Raw genomic sequence first — 6,807 nt, forward strand, 5'->3', positions numbered from 1 at the left:
TTGCTTTACTGTATGCCATTAAATGAATATAGTATAATTTAGCTTTTATGCTGTTGATGGACATTTGAGCTGTTCCCAGTATGGGGTTATTATGAGTAATGCTGCTGTAACAGTTTTGTTTGTGTCCTTTGATACACTTAAGTTCATATTTCTGTTGGGTATGTACCTAGGAACAGAATTACTGGGTCCTAGAGTAATCATATGTTTAGTGTTAGTAAAGGCTCCTAAATAATTTTTTGAAGTGTTCCTGTTAATTACACTCCTGCCAGCAGTGTCTTAGAGTTCCGGTTACTTCCCATTTTCATCAACACTCTGCATGGTCAATCCAAAAAGATTGAAAAATTTTAGCCATTCAGGGGGCGGCTCAGTTGGTTGAGCACCCGACTCTTGATTTTGGCTCAGGTCGTAGTCTCACTATTCGTGAGCTTGAGCCCTGCATTGTCAGCGCAGAGCCTGCGTGGGATTCTCTCTGTCCCTCTCTCTCTGCCCCTCCCCTGCTCTCTCTCTTTCTGAAAATAAATAAATATTAAAAAAAAAATTACCCATTCGGGTGAGTATGTAGTAGTATCTCATTGTGGTTTAAATTTACATTTCCCTGACAGCCAATGAGGTTAAGTGCCTCTTCATACCTTTATTTGTCATTTGGATATCTGTTCGAGCATTTTGTCCATTTTGGGGGTCCCTTTTGTATTTGACTTTCTGTCTTCCTGCTTTGTAGGAGTTCTTAAATATTTCAAAGATGAGTCCTTTGTAGGTTATAGGGATTGCCAAGTATTTCTATGAGCATATGAATAGAGGACTTCGGTTTTGGGGTCTTCGGAAGCCCCAGGGCCACTCGGACAAGACTGGGGGCTCTGTGTCCACTTTGATCACTAGTGTAGTCTCAGCTCTTGGCACTTAGTAGGACTCAGCAAGTATGTTGAATGAATAACGGATGGGATAGGTAAGACTCATCCAGGTAGTTTGCCCTGTGTTGGGCTGATCCCTAAGGTCAAACATCAAGAGGGGCTGGCGGGGGCAGATTTCCTTCCAGCCCAGCCAGCTGTGACCTTGGGAAGGGGAAGACACCCAGCCCTTCCCTACTGAAAGAACAGAAATAGCTACAATCTGTGAAGAGAGAAGCACGGAAGTAGGGAGCGGAGGTCACAGATGAAAAGACAGGAACTAGCAGCAGGTAGCAAGCCAGACAGATGCTTCAGGAGAGACTCCATTGGGGGTGGATGCTCAGACACCCTCAAGGAGACAGCGAGCATCACAGCCGACTTTTATGTGACAAGGACTTCCAAAGCCCACGTGGGTCTTCTCCTCCCGCGAGACATGCTCACTCTGAAAGCTCGTTAGTCTAAAGAGCTCTTCTATACTTAGAAACACTATTCCCTCTCTGAAGGAGGTGCCTTGACTCTTTGGTTGCAGGGTCTCATTCCCACCTCCCCGAGGGGAACTCTTTTTTTCAGGTCTAGGTGTGACTTTCTTGTGGCCTGTAATGTCCATCCTGCAGATGGAAAATGATCCAGTCACTGGCAGTCCCTCTCCAGGAAGTCTTTCCCCAGGCCTATGGCACTTCTCTGTTACCGTCCTTCTCCTTCTCTTCCTTCGGACACAGCAGATACCTGGTCAGGTCAGGGGTCTCCACAGGGGAGGGATTTCTCCCTTGCAACACCGTGACAAACTCACAGCACTCCTTTCCCAGGTTCCCTAGAAGACAACGAGGCTGGTGGTGACTTCAGAATTTTCCATATAGGATGGGTTTGGGGTAGAAGACTGGTTGGAGAGGAGCTAGATGACGTGTCATGAAATGGCATTTGTATTACAACCACAGCATTTTCACTTAGAACGTGGGCTTTTTTGGCAGAGGCGAAGGACTTGGGGAGGGGTGGTCCTCATTGTGGAGGAGCCTGTGAGGAAGCGTCTCTGTGGGGCAGGCTTCTTCAGTCTTGCTTGGCATGTTTCCTAACACGGGGTTCATTTAGCCTCGGTCCTGAGGTCTCCAGGTCCCATGGCCTTCCATCGGGGACAGCTGAAGTCTACCAATGGCTTCTCCATGGGCCACCTGGGTACTCATCCTGAAACATCATAAAATTCCAGAGCCCTGTAAATCTTGGCTCCTCTAACCAGTGTGGTAAAGTCACAAGACTAGCCTGACACGGCTGGAAACTTTTCTGTCTTTTGTCTCTGCTGGGCAAGGGGTGCCCCCTCCCATTTTTCCCTTGCTATAACCCCTCCCCTCCTATCTCCCTTCCAGAGGTCAACTTCTTTCCTGCTGCCCAGAGCTGAGGTGATATCCCCTTCCGGCTTCATTCAGTTCCAGGAGGATGTAGTTATGGGGGCGGGATAGGGAAGTGTGGCCATCTGTGCTCAGGGCCAGTTGCTCTCACCATCTCCTTCGCTTGTCTGTAACTCAGCTCCCCTTTCCCAAAGTCCCCTGGATACCCTCTCTGGATTCCTCTGGGTAGGAAGTTTCCGACTATTTGCAAGCTGCAGTTCTGAAATTACTGGGTGTTACTGGGAAGCCCCAGCAGCAAGCAAAATAGCCTGGCGAAGCATCCACTGGGGACAGAGCGGTCATCTTTGAGAGGAAGTGCCGCAGAGAGGCACGTGCCCCAGTTTCTGTGCTCACATGGGTTTGAATCCACACTCAGCCACACATTAGGTGTGTGACCTTGGGTCAGCTCCTTGATGTCTCTGAGCCATGTCTATAAAACGGAGACACTACTCTTTCAGAGATGCTGTGAGCATTAGCGATAATAAGAGCATTCGGGACATTCCTGCGCATAGTAGGGATATTATGTCTTCACCAAAGAGGGAGAGGCCCCATCAAGGACCAGGCATATGCAAGGGCCGCTCAGGCTCTCCCTGGGGTGCACGCTGAAGTCTAGCCTTCCCAGACCGTGAAGGGCACGCCTACCTGCAAAGGGGTAAAGACGGGCAGTCTTCAGCTCCGTGGATGCGGATGGGGAGCTAGTCTCAGGGCAGCATCCCTGTGGTGGGTCATCAGCCAGATACGAGTAATCTTTATCTTTCCAGAGCAAGATCACAATTTGCAAACCAGATTATTGTTTCACCCCGCCCTCCGTGTTTACTGCTCTTTGATTAGCCAACGGCCCAGGGGTTCCTAAACTGGCCCCGTCAAAGGAATCACCTGTGGGCATGTCTTTTAAAATATAGATTTCCAGGCCTCTCTCCTGGAAATTCTGTTTCCAAAATCTGGTGCCAGGCCAGGAAATCCGCCCTGTTAATTGGTGCCCTAGATGACTCCTGTGATCTGACCAGTTTGGGGAACGGTGCCCCAGCCTGGTAGTTTCTAACCATGGCTGCATATTAGAACTCCTGGGGGAGGTTTAACAAAAATATACCTTTGTTATAGGAGGAAACATTGAACTTTGTCTGGGAAGGCTCTAGAAGTCTTCAAAGACATGGAGATGCTTCAGTTGACTCTTCCTGTGTGGATTTATCTATTAACTCATTTAATCCTAATAATTACCCTATGAAGTAGACTGTTGGAATATAATAGGTCAAAAACAAGTCTGTGGATTGGAGAAACCTAGGTATATTTAAAAGTTATTTAGGTTTGGGGCGCCTGGGTGGCTCAGTCGATTGAGCGTCGGACTTCGGCTCAGGTCATGATCTCGTGGTGTGTGAGTTCGGGCCCCGCATGGGGCTCTGTGCTGACAGCTCAGAGCCTGGAGCCTGCTTTGGATTCTGTGCCTCCCTCTCTCTCTGCCCCTCCCCTGCTCACAGTCTGTCTGTCTGTCTCTCTCTCAAAAGTAAATAAACATAAAAAAAGATGTTTTTAAAGTTATTTAGGTTAATCATTAGGGAAATGCAGATCAAAATCACAATGCAATATCACTTCATACTCACAGGTTGGCCATTAAAAAAAAAAAAAAAAAAAAAAAGCAAAGCCCAGAAAATAAGCCTACGTTGGCAAGAGTGTGGAGAAATCCAAACCCTCGTACATTTGCTGGTGAGAATGTAAAATGGTGTAACCACTGTAGAAATAGTTCGCTGTTTCTTCAAAAAGTTAAACATATAATTACCATATCCCCAGCAATTCCACTCCCAAGTAAATGCCCAAAAGAATTGGGAACAGAGAATAGCATTCTAGTCGGAGGAAACAGTGAAATGGCAGGCAGGCCAGGGAGAACGTGGCAGTTTTGGAGAACAGCACGTTTTTTAATACATGGCTGGGTGGGGAGTGGGAGAGAAAGATGACAGTGCTCTCTGATGATATCAGGTACGAAGCTTGGGACTTTACAGGGACTTTTTGTTTGACGGGCTGGTTTTGTTTTGCTAAGTGGATTACAAGGTCCTCAAGCATAGATACTTTATATTTTAAAATTTATACTAATTTTTAATGCCTTATAGTACATTTAAAATTTGTTTGTGGACATATTCTAATTTTTTAAAAAGACAGTTTTTTTTTAGGAGTAGCTTTAGCTTTACAGTAACATGAAAGAAAGGTACAGAGCCTTCCCATACATCCCCTGCCCTCATACATACATAGCTTCCCCCTTCATCAATACCATTGACCAGAGTGGTACATTTTTTTTTAAAAATTTTCGTTGTTTTTAATGTTTATTTATTTTTGAAGGAAAGAGAGAGACTGAGCATGAGTGGGGGAGGGGCAGAGAGAGAGGGAGACACAGAATCCGAAATGGGCTCCAGGCTCTGAGCTGTCAGCGCAGAGCCCGACATGGGGCTCGAACTCACAAACCGTGAAATCATGACCTGAGCTGAAATCGGTCGCTTAACTGAGCCACCCAGGTGCCCCACCAGGGTGGTGCATTTTTTACCAAGGATGAACCGATATTGACACGTTGTCATCACCCATAGTTTACCTTAAGGTTCACTCCTGGTGTTGCACATTCTATGGGTTTAGACAAATGTTTAATGGTATGTTTTTTTTAATGTTTATTTTGGAGGGGGGCCGAGAGAGGAGGGGACAGAGGATCTGAAGCAGGCTCTGCACTGACAGCAAGCCTGACTCGGTGCTCAACGTGGGGTTCGAACTCATGAACCGTGAGATCATGACCGGAGCCAAAGTCTGACACTCAACCAACTGAGCACCTAATGATATATTTATCATTAGAATATCATGTAGCGTATTTTCACTGCCCTACCGATCCTCTGAGTTCTGCCTGCCCATAACACCCCTCCCCACTACCAGTGATCTTTCTATTGTCTCTCTAGTTTTGCCTTTTCCAGAATGTCATGTAGTTAGAATCATAGAGTACGTAGACTTTTCAGATTGGCTTCTTTCACGGAGTGATACGCATTTAAGCTTCCTCCGGGTCTTTTTATGGCTTGATAGCTCATTTCTTTTTAGTGCTGAATGATATTCCATCGTGTGGCTAGGCCACAGTTTGTCCTGCTAAAGGACACCTTCTTTGCTTCCAAGTTTCGCCAATTACGAAACAGGTTTTTGTGTAGATAAACGTTTTCGGGTAAATACCAAGGAGTGCACTTGGTGGATCATATGGTAAGAGTTTTGTGAGAAACTGCCAGACTGTTTTCCAGAGTTGCTGTAGTTCTGTTTTCCCACCAACGATGGAAGAGAGTGGCTGTTGGCCCACATCCTCTTCAGCACCTGTGTTGTCAGTGTTCTGGGTTTTGACCGTCCTAATAGGTATGTACTGGTTTCTCGTTCTTTTAATGTTTAAAAAAATTTTAATGCTATTTATATTTGAGAGAGAGAGAGAGAGAGAGAGAGAGAGAGAGAGAGAGAGAGAAAGAGACTGTGAGCAGGGGAGGGGCAGAAAGATGGAGACAGAATCCGAAGCAGGCTCCAGGCTCTGAGCTGTGAGCTGTCAGTACAGAGCCTAATACGGGGCTCGAACTCAAGAACAGTGAGATCATGAACTGAGGGGAAGTCAGAGGCTCAACCCACCAACCCGACAGAGCCACCCAGGTGCCCTGGTATCTTCTTCTTTTAATTTGCATTTCCTTGATGACATATAGGGAGCATCTTTTCATATGCTTATTTTCCATCCACGTATCTTCTTTGGCGAGGTGTCTGTTAAGGTCTTTGGCCCAATTTTTATTCAGGTTGTTTATTTTCTTACTGTTCAGGTTTATTTTCTTCTGAGTTCCAGGCTTGGATCTCTTGGCACGTCCAGCTTGTTACATCCCAAATGGAGCTTGTCATCTCCTGGATATCTGCTCCTTTTGCAGTCTTCCCCGGTTGGGTAAATGAAGCCGCCCTCCCATTGGCTCATGTCAGCCGCCTGGGAGTCGTCTGGACCCCTTGCTCTACCTTGCCTCCCCCCTACCCATCAACCACCAAGGGCCATGCATGGACTCCACCTCCTAAATACCTCAAACATTTTTTGTTGATGTAAAATTTACATGCAAAAATTAAGCACACAATCCATTGGCATTTAGTACCCTCACAATGCTGTGCAACCAGCAACTTTATTTAGTTCCAGGGCACTTTCTTCCCCCCACCCCCGGAGGAAACCTTTTAACCCATGAAGTTACTTCCCTCTCCCCCGCTCTACTAGTCTGCTTTCTGTCTCTGTGGATTTCCCTATTCTGGACATTGCATATAAATGGGTCCATGCGATATGTGACCCTTTTGTGTCTGACCTCTTTCGTTCGGTGAGGCCAAACGTTTTCAAGGTTTATCCATGTTACAGCATGTATCAGTATTTCATCCCTTTTTATGGTTGAATAATCGTTCATAGCATGGATATAACAGATTTTGTTTATCCATTCATCTGTTCATGGACATTTGGGTGGTTTCTATCTTTTGACTATTATGAAGGGCGAAGCTACGAGTACTGAAACTTTTGAGTACTTGTTTTCAGT

Source organism: Panthera leo, chromosome F3 (genome assembly GCF_018350215.1).
Source record: "Panthera leo isolate Ple1 chromosome F3, P.leo_Ple1_pat1.1, whole genome shotgun sequence".
NCBI classification, from domain to species: Eukaryota; Metazoa; Chordata; class Mammalia; order Carnivora; family Felidae; genus Panthera; species Panthera leo.